This window comes from Sander vitreus, chromosome 2 (assembly GCF_031162955.1).
Source record: "Sander vitreus isolate 19-12246 chromosome 2, sanVit1, whole genome shotgun sequence".
Lineage (NCBI taxonomy): Eukaryota > Metazoa > Chordata > Actinopteri > Perciformes > Percidae > Sander > Sander vitreus.
In genome coordinates this window covers 27,249,647-27,259,826 of record NC_135856.1, presented here as the reverse complement: position 1 = coordinate 27,259,826, position 10,180 = coordinate 27,249,647, and positions in this window count along the sequence as shown.

Below are 10,180 nucleotides of genomic sequence, written 5' to 3'. Positions count from 1 at the left end.
CACCCGTAATGAGATTATGTGTTCTGTTTTCATGGCAGCGCAAAGACTGGCAGTAGGAGCGCCACATAAATTGCAATTTTCTTGATTTTGAAATACTCTTTCCCCATTTTTGTTCCTAGTGCAGCGCACACATGGCGCAAAGATTGGAGGAAGATGTGCAAACAGAAGGCGTTTCATTCAAATGACCACTTTGTCAAAATAGATTCATTCATCTGCAATTTGTATTTGGCGTTATGGCTCTGTTCTGGGGCCTCCCCACTCTTCCATGTGCATACGTGAAAAGCAGTGGCGTAACGAGCCAACACCGGACCCCTAAGCAGGATTATCAAGGCGGGCCTCCTACTACAGCACGTGATGACGGCGCAATGTCCATGAGTAGGCTACCATCAATAGGACAGGATAGGATCATAGAGACACAGCATATAAGAGATGAGATGACGTGACATGAAATCAGGAGTAGCCTACGCGCACCACAACAACAACAACAAAAAAAACACTGGTGAATGCGCACCATAACACATGAAAAAACACACAAGGGCAGTCCCTCCAGGATTTCGTGGCCTTTTTTTAGATTGTTGCGGCCCAAAATGCCTGATTTTGCGATAAAAGTTGTGATGTCTTTTGTATGTTTGTTGCAATGAAATTGCAGAAGACAGTGAAAGTTGCAAAAAAAGTTTTTTGTATAGTTCTTTAAAAAAAAAAAAAAGGAAACTTGTTTTGGGGAGAATAATAATTATTACTATTAATTAATTACTCTGGGCTGAAATTTCCTAGGAACCTTACCAAAAAGGCTCAGGATGCTGCAAATGTTGGTATAATATGAAAATGGCTGGTGGATTTAAAACAAAAAGTAATAATTTATTGAATTAATCAAATTTGAACATATGTGTCAGTGGCTTGTTGATCTTTACATTGTTAGTTAATTTCCTATCCTGGCCTGGGACACACATTCATATGGTTTAATAAAGTACTTATTGGACTTTAACTTAGCATTGCACTTACAATAACGAGTGTAGCTGTCCTCAATTTAGGTCATCCTGTACGTCTCATCTCCGGTTTTTCCTGCATTCACCGTGGGTGATTTTGTGTGTGTGTGTGTGTGTGTGTGTGTGTGTGTGTGTGTGTGTGTGTGTGTGTGTGTATCAGTCGGGGGGGGGGGGGAACTCAGCAGCCCAGCCCGCTGCAGAGATCAGACAGGATGTAAACAGCAGCAGCTTTCAGTGACTTTAGAGTGAAAAAACGTTACAGCGTACATTGATGTTAAAATGTTTACAGGTTGGCAGGACGGTCTGAAATGTTCTGCACGGTCTTTCGTTGTAAGTTTTGTTGGTAAATGTGAGATGTTCGACGGTCTCTGAACAATCTCTGAAACAAGGAAATGAAATTGACCTGTTCTCACTCCCGCTTGGTCAGTGGCCAAATGCGATAGGGGGCCCCGGCTGTCAATCAATAACTTCCAGTCACGCGGGCCTCTGATTGGTCCGGGCCCGTAAGCACCGCTTAGCCTGCTTACCGATAGTTACGTGTCTGGTGAAAAGCATGAGGCAGGGAGAGCACACCTCCCTGCCCTTCCATGTGCATGTATGGAACGCCTTAAGCGGGCAGAGCAGCAGTGCAGGATCCCAATACGGTACAGAACAAATCAGCATCAATGACAGAGACACAACATTGATTAAGTCAGACAACATCAATTTAAAAGGAGGAGCTGGGGTGGAGGTGGGTTGCAAGCGCTAGCAGAGACTCAGCAAGGTAGGTGTTATGGGTAGCTCTCTCTCGCCGCCCTGTTTTGGGTGTTTTTGTTCTCTGTTTGTCTGTTTGTCTGTGTGTATCTGTGTTTTTCCACCTGGAGTGCTGGAGGTGTGTTCAGAGCAGAGGTGTCAAGTAACGAAGTACAGATACTTCGTTACCTTACTTAAGTAGAAATTTACTGGAGTAATTATTTTACAGCATACTTTTTACTTCTACTCCTTACATTTTCACGCAATTATCTGTACTTTCTACTCCTTACATTTTAAAAATAGCCTCGTTACTCCTATTTCGTTCAAAAACACACACAAAACAACAACCTATCCAGACAAATCACGCCATCCAGATAAAGTGAATTTGATTGTGGTTGGATAAGAAGTATAAACATATACCATTCCGACACCCTATTGGTTTGTATGCGATCCATCGCACCTGCACAGACCCGGTGCTAATACGGCACCGGTGCCTTAACGACCATTATCTACCGGACCGAGTAGCAACGTGGATTTCGGTGCCTCGTTAGGGGCTACTTAAATGCCTGCGCTTCTCTCTGATGCTCCGAAAACGGACGATAGAGGGAACTGAAACATCGCCGCACGGGACGCTAGTAAACACTACACTCGACAGCAGGTCGACATAGCTAACGGCATAGCCTACCGTTAGCTAGCAGCTGGAGTAAACACAGTTAAAATGCTGACAGCTAAACGGTGTAAAAGTGTGACTGTATTTCACTGTAGAGGATTGTTAACACCAGACTGTAGCTGTCTGAAAAACACAGAAGAGATGTGTCACCTTTTTCAGCCCTTCTGAGTTTGCAGGTATGATTTTAATATAACATTATTATAGTCATTATGGCCTTGGGGTAGTGCACTATAAGCCCCTGTGGGGCGGGCTAAGCTTTTGTCCTTAATGGCATTTTTCCCCCTTACATTACTTTTACTTTTATACTTTTACTTGAGTAAAAAGCTTGAGTTGATACTTCAACTTCTACAGAAGTCTTTTCAAACCCTAGTATCTATACTTCTACTTGAGTAATGAATGTGAATACTTTTGACACCTCTGGTTCAGAGGAAAGTACAGTCAGGTCCATAAATATTGGGACATCGACACAATTCTAATCTTTTTGGCTCTATACACCACCACAATGGAGTTGAAATGAAACGAACAAGATGTGCTTTAACTGCAGACTTTCAGCTTTAATTTGAGGGTATTTACATTCAAATCAGGTGAACGGTGTAGGAATTACAACAGTTTGTATATGTGCCTCCCACTTTCTAAGGGACCAAAAGTAATGGGACAGATTAACAATCATAAATCAAACTTTCACTTTTTAATACTTGGTTGCAAATCCTTTGCATTCAATTACAGCCTGAAGTCTGGAGCATAGACATCACCAGACGCTGGATTTCATCCCTGGTGATGCTCTGCCAGGCCTCTACTGCAACTGTCTTCAGTTCCTGCTTGTTCTTGGGCCATTTTCCCTTCAGTTTTGTCTTCAGCAAGTGAAATGCATGCTCAATCGGATTCAGGTCAGGTGATTGACTTGGCCATTGCATAACAATCCACTTCTTTCCCTTAAAAAACTCTTTGGTTGCTTTCGCAGTATGCTTCGAGTCATTGTGCATCTGCACTGTGAAGCGCCGTCCAATGAGTTCTGAAGCATTTGGCTGAATATGAGCAGATAATATTGCCCGAAACACTTCAGAATTCATCCTGCTGCTTTTGTCAGCAGTCACATCATCAATAAATACAAGAGAAGCAGTTCCATTGGCAGCCATACATGCCCACGCCATGACACTACCACCACCATACTTCACTGATGAGGTGGTATGCTTTGGATCATGAGCAGTTCCTTTCCTTCTCCATACTCTTCTCTTCCCATCACTCTGGTACAAGTTGATCTTTGTCTCATCTGTCCATAGGATGTTGTTCCAGAAATGTGAAGGCTTTTTTAGATGTTGTTTGGCAAACTCTAATCTGGCCTTCCTGTTTTTGAGGCTCACCAATGGTTTACATCTTGTAGTGAACCCTCTGTATTCACTCTGGTGAAGTCTTCTCTTGATTGTTGACTTTGACACACATACACCTACCTCCTGGAGAGTGTTCTTGATCTGGCCAACTGTTGTGAAGGGTGTTTTTCTTCACCAGGGAAAGTATTCTTCGGTCATCCACCACAGTTGTTTTCCGTGGTCTTCTGGGTCTTTTGGTGTTGCTGAGCTCACCGGTGCGTTCTTTCTTTTTAAGAATGTTCCAAACAGTTGATTTGGCCACACCCTAATGTTTTTGCTATCTCTCTGATGGGTTTGTTTAGATTTTTCAGCCTAATGATGGCTTGCTTCACTGATAGTGACAGCTCTTTGGCATATTGAGAGTTGACAGTAACAGATTCCAAATGCAAATAGCACACTTTGAAATGAACTCTGGACCTTTTATCTGCTCCTTGTAAATGGGATAATGAGGGAATAACACACACACCTGGCCATGGAACAGCTGAGCAGCCAATTGTCCCATTACTTTTGGTCCCTTAAAAAGTGGGAGGCACATATACAAACTGTTGTAATTCCTACACCGTTCACCTGATTTGGATGTAAATAGCCTCAAATTAAAGCTGAAAGTCTGCAGTTAAAGCACATCTTGTTCGTTTCATTTCAACTCCATTGTGGTGGTGTATAGAGCCAAAAAGATTAGAATTGTGTCGATGTCCCAATATTTATGGACCTGACTGTATGTCAAGGGGCGTGGCCGAATCAACACTGCACAGCCGTTACTCAGAGCTGCAGCTCATCTACAAGATTCATTCCAGCAGTACTTAAACCCGGGCTGATCACCTCTTCAGCGCCAGTTTGTTATCTACACCCATGTGGTAACTTGGCTCTGAGTTCTCAGTTTATTCAAGTTGTGTCCGTGTTGTCTTGTGCACCCTAGCTTTTGTCTTTGTTCTCCTGAGCTCATACTTACCCTGTGTTTCTGTCCAGTGACCGCTCAGACCTGCTGCCTCCTCCACTGTGCCTACAAGCTTCCAGCCTCACCGTCCAGCTTTATCCTCCACCTGTGGAAACTTCTGTGAACTCTTCCCTGCCTGTCCGCCTCGAGTCTCGTACGACCTGGATCCTTCCCCCTCGGCTCGCCTTGGTACTCGGACAAGCCAGGAGATTCCCCGCTCAGACAAAATCCACACTGTATCTCTGAGTACCATTTTGTTCATTAAAACCTTTACAAACTGCTTTCACTGTCTGTGTGTGAAATCTCTGCATTCTGGGTCAGAACAAGCCCTTAACAGAATGAACTGGCCATGGACCCTACAGAGATTTCACAGTTATCAGACAAAGACGGCATTTTTCAAGCCATTAAAAATCAAGGCGCTCTGTTAGGACAACACGACCAGTTAATCCATAAATTACTGGAAACCAACCAACAATTATTCAATCAAGTAACTCAGCTGTCTTCTCAAATTACAACTCTGTCTCTTCCCAGTGCTCCTAGTGCTCCACCCCTTCCTGCTCCTCCTCCCACTCAGTCAGCGTCCTCTGCCATGGAATCTGCGCCATTCCTCTGGGAACCCCCTGTGACATCTCCTGAACCGTTCTCTGTGGAATTGAACAAGTGTCGAGGTTTCCTGCTTCAATGCGGATTAGTTTTTCAACAGCAGCCACTGTCTTTTGCCTCAGAATCATCAAAGGTACAGTATGCACTGGGGTTACTCAGGGGAAAGGCACTAGTTTGGGCTGAAGCTATGTGTTCCAATCAACATCTCTCCGGATTAACCTTTTCTGATTTTTCCTCACGTTTGTGTACCGTTTTTGACCACCCAGATCATGTCGGAAACGCTTCCAAGAGATTGTTGGATCTCAGACAGGGTACACAGAGTGTGGCTGAATACTCTATTGCTTTTTTGGACATTAGCAGCTGATTCCAAATGGAATGATGAGGCACTACAGGGAGTTTTTGTTCATGGTTTGAATCACACTGTCAAAGATGAGCTAGCTCTTCGCGATGAACCCAGTAACCTGCATAGTCCTGACAACAGGATCAGAGAGAGGAGATGGGAGAAGAGTGGACCCGCACCCGTTCCCATTCGGGTTTCCAGGACACCAAGACCCAGTTCATGTTCTCTCCGTAGAGAGCTCTCGGCAGCACCTGTCCCGCTGCGAGAGATGAGGGGGAGCCCATGCAATTGGGTGGAGATCGGCTTTCCCCAGCTGAACGCTTACGCCACCAACAGGCAGGTGCCTGCCTGTACTGTGGCAACTCCTCCCATTTTCTCGCTAATTGTCCTGTACGCCCAAAAGAGGAGGCTCGTTAGTGAGAGTGGGTACACTAGCGAGCCCCATTCCTGTAACTGAGCCCACATCCCCTCGTCTGTCGCTCCCTGCAACTCTCCAATTGGGTACGCTGTCACTACCGTTATCCGCCCTTATTGATTCAGGGGCAGAAGATAACTTCATTGACTTTAATCTGGCTAAGTAAGCTGACATTCCCCTTGAATCACTCCCATCCCCTATCAATGTCACAATGACAGTTAGCTACTGGCTAAAGTTACGCAACAAATCATCCCAGTTACACTCGCTCTCTCCGGTAACCATCGAGAGGAAATCACTTTTAAAGTAGTGTCAGCTTCCTCATCCCCTCTCATTCTCGGTTTTCCATGGCTCAGGTTACACAACCCTCAAATAGACTGGCAACACAAAACTATCAGCAGTTGGAGCAGTTTTTGTCATTCCTTGTGTCTCGGTTCAGCTATTCCTCCCAACGTGAACACTCCTTCTGTATCAGTTCAGTTCATTCAGTATCAATATCAACATTGAGTTGTTTCCAGGAGCTCCCTTGCCTGCTAGCCGACTCTACAACTTGTCCAGACCTGATAGAGAGGCTATGGAGAAATATATCGGAGAGTCCCTGGCCGCGGGTATCATTCGTCCATCATCATCACCTGTGGGGGCTGGGTTTTTCTTTGTGGACAAGAAGGACAAGACACTGCGCCCCTGTATAGATTTTCGTGGTCTGAACAACATTACAGTAAAAAATAAATACCCTTTGCCACTAATCAATTCTGCTTTTGAACCACTTCAGGGCGCCACTGTCTTCTCTAAACTGGATCTGCGCAATGCCTATCATCTCGTCAGGATTCTGCAAGGAGATGAGTGGAAAACAGCCTTCAATACACCACTTGGACACTTCGAATATCTGGTAATGCCTTTTGGACTCACAAATGAACCAGTTATATTCCAAACTATGGTGAATGATGTGCTAAGAGACGTGTTAAATCGTTTTGTTTTCGTCTACCTGGACAATATTCCGATTTTTTTTCCAAGTCCCTTAAAGAACACGTTTCCCACGTCCATCTCGTCCTGCAACGTCTGTTGGAAAACAAACTTTTTGTTAAAGCAGATAAGTGTGAGTTCCACCGTGAGTCAGTCCCCTTCCTTGGGTTCATTATTGGAAATGACAGGTTTCAGCAGACCCCGACAAGATTAAGGCAGTATCTGAATGGCCCATTCCCCAGACTCGCAAACAACTACAACGTTTTCTGGGGTTTGCTAATTTCTACAGGAGATTCATTCAGGGCTTTAGTCAGGTGGTTGCTCCCCTCACCAAACTCACTTCCCCTAAAGTTCCGTTTGTGTAGTCTCCTGAAGCTGATCTAGCCATGAGTACCCTGAAAAAAACAGTTTTCCACCTCCCCTGTGCTCATTCACCCCGATACTTCTTTGCCTTTTGTGGTGGAAGTGGATGCTTCAGACTCCGGTGTTGGAGCGGTTCTATCACAACGCTCCCCCACGGATCAAAAACTCCATCCTTGCGCTTTTTTTTCCAAGAAGTTATCTCCAGCAGAAAGACACCATGACGTGGGAAACCGGGAGTTGCTGGCCGTGAAACTGGCGCTGGAGGAATGGAGGCATTGGTTGGATGGGGCGGAACAGCCTTTTGTGGTATGGACCGACCACAAGAACCTCGCCTTCATCCAGTCTTCTAAGAGACTAAACTCTCGCCAGGCCAGATGGTCCATATTCTTCAGTAGGTTTAACTACTCTTACTTACCGTCCAGGATCTCGCAATGTAATACCTGATGCTTTGTCCCGCCAGTTTTCCATCTCTGAGTCCAGTGAACCAGAGTCCATCCTGCCCACTACCTGCGTTGTGGCCGCAGTTCGCTGGGAGATCGAATCTCTGGTCAAGACGGCCCAAGTATCAGACCCTGGACCAGCAGATGGACCATCTGGCCGGCTCTATGTCCCTGTATCTGTGCGGTCCGAAGTGTTGCAGTGGGTCCATTCTTCCCGTTTCGCCTGCCATCCAGGGATGCAACGAACATTGGAGGGATGCAACAACATTTTTGGTGGCCGTCAGCAGAAGCTGATGTCCGTGCTTTCGTGGCAGCATGTACCACCTGTGCCCGGGGTAAAGCTTCCCACCAGTCTCCCTCGGGTCTGCTGCAACCCCTGCCGGTCCCGAGTCGTCCCTGGTCACACATAGCCCTGGACTTTGTCACTGGTCTCCCTGCGTCCAAAGGTATTGATACAATACTCACCATTGTGGACAGATTCTCTAAATCTGCTCACTATGTAGCATTACCGAAATTACCGACTGCCAGTGAGGCAGCGGACCTCTTAGTCTTACATGTATTCTCTCCCCATGGAATACCTGTAGACATTGTTTCTGACAGAGGCCCACAGTTCATTTCTCAAGTCTGGAAAGATTTTTGTTCTGCTCTCGACGCGACTGTGAGTCTCTCCTCAGGATTCCATCCACAATCAAACGGCCAGACTGAGAGAGCCAACCAGGACCTGGAAGCGTCTCTTCGCTGTGTGGCGGCTCAGCATCCATCTTCTTGGGCAAAACACCTTCCCTGGATCGAGTATGCGCACAACTCCCTGACCACGTCTGCTACCGGCCTATCCCCTGGGGGCGTCGCTGGGGTATCAACCTCCTCTGTTTCCAGATCAAGAGAAGGAATTGGTGGTTCCCTCTGTTCAGGAGAACTTGCATCGCTGTCATTAGGTTTGGCGTGACGCCCGTGAAGCGTTGCTCAGGACCACAGAGCAGAACAAGAGTTCGGCAGATCGGCGCAGGACCCTAGCTCCCCAGTACCAGCCTGGACAACAGGTGTGGCTTTCTTCCAAGAACATTCCCCTGCGGATTGAATCACGCAAGTTGGCACCTCGGTTTTTGGGTCCCTTCGTTATTGATTCGATTATCAATCCCTCTGCTGTGCGGTTAAAGTTGCCACGGACTATGAGGTCATCCTACCTTTCATGTGTCGCAACTGAAACCTGTCTCGTCCAGTCCTCTGTGCCCGCCTGCGGATCCTCCACCACCTGTACGCATGATTGACGACCACCTGGCCTACACTGTCCAAAGTCTTTTGGATGTTCGGCGACTGGGCAGGGGGCTCCAGTACCTTGTCGACTGGGAGGGTTATGGACCAGAGGAGCGTTCCTGGATTCCCAGAAGTTTTATTTTGGATCCGCAACTCGTGAAGGACTTCCATCAAGCTCACCCTGACAAGCCGAGGCCTAGAGGGACGCCGGGAAGTGTCTGTTGTGGGGGGGGGGTCCTGTTATGGGTAGCTCTCTCTCTCCGCCCTGTTTTGGGTGTTTTTGTTCTCTGTTTGTCTGTGTATCTGTGTTTTTCCACCTGGAGTGCTGGAGGTGTGTTCAGAGGAAATTAATCTGACGACTATGACGAGAAGCAGGTGGACCAGGCTAGGCGGACGCTGCAAATCCTCACTCCCTAACTATAAGCTTTATCGAAGAGGAGAGTTTTAAGTTTACTCTTAAATGTGGTGACGGTGTCTGCCTCCCAGACCCAGACTGGGAGCTGGTTCCACAGGAGAGGAGCCTGATAGCTGAAGGCTCTGGCTCCCATTCTACTTTTAGAGACTCTAGGAACCACAAGTAACTCTGCATTCTGGGAGCGCAGTGCTCTAGTGGGACAATAAGGTACTATGAGCTCTTGAAGATATGATGGTGCTAGACCATTTAGAGTTTTGTAGGTCAGAAAAAGGATTTTAAATTCATTCCTGGATTTTACAGGAAGCCAATGCAGAGAAGCTAATACTGGAGAAATATGATCTCTTTTCTTAGTTCTTGTCAGAACACGCGCTGCAGCATTCTGGATCAGAGTCTTAATGGACTTATTTGGGCAACCTGATAGTAAGGAATTAAAATAGTCCACCCTGGAAGTAACAAATGCATGGACTAGTTTTTCAGCATTGTTTTGAGACAGGATGTGCCTAATTTTGGCAATGTTATGAACATGAAAAAAAGGCTGTTCTTGAGGTTTGTTTTAAGTGGGCGGGAAGGATATATCCTGATCAAAAATAACTCCTAGATTTCTAACAGTAGTGCTGGAGGCCAGGGCAATACCATCCAGAGTAACTATATCTTTGGATAATGAGATTCGGACAATAACTTCAGTTTTGTTTGAGTTTAAC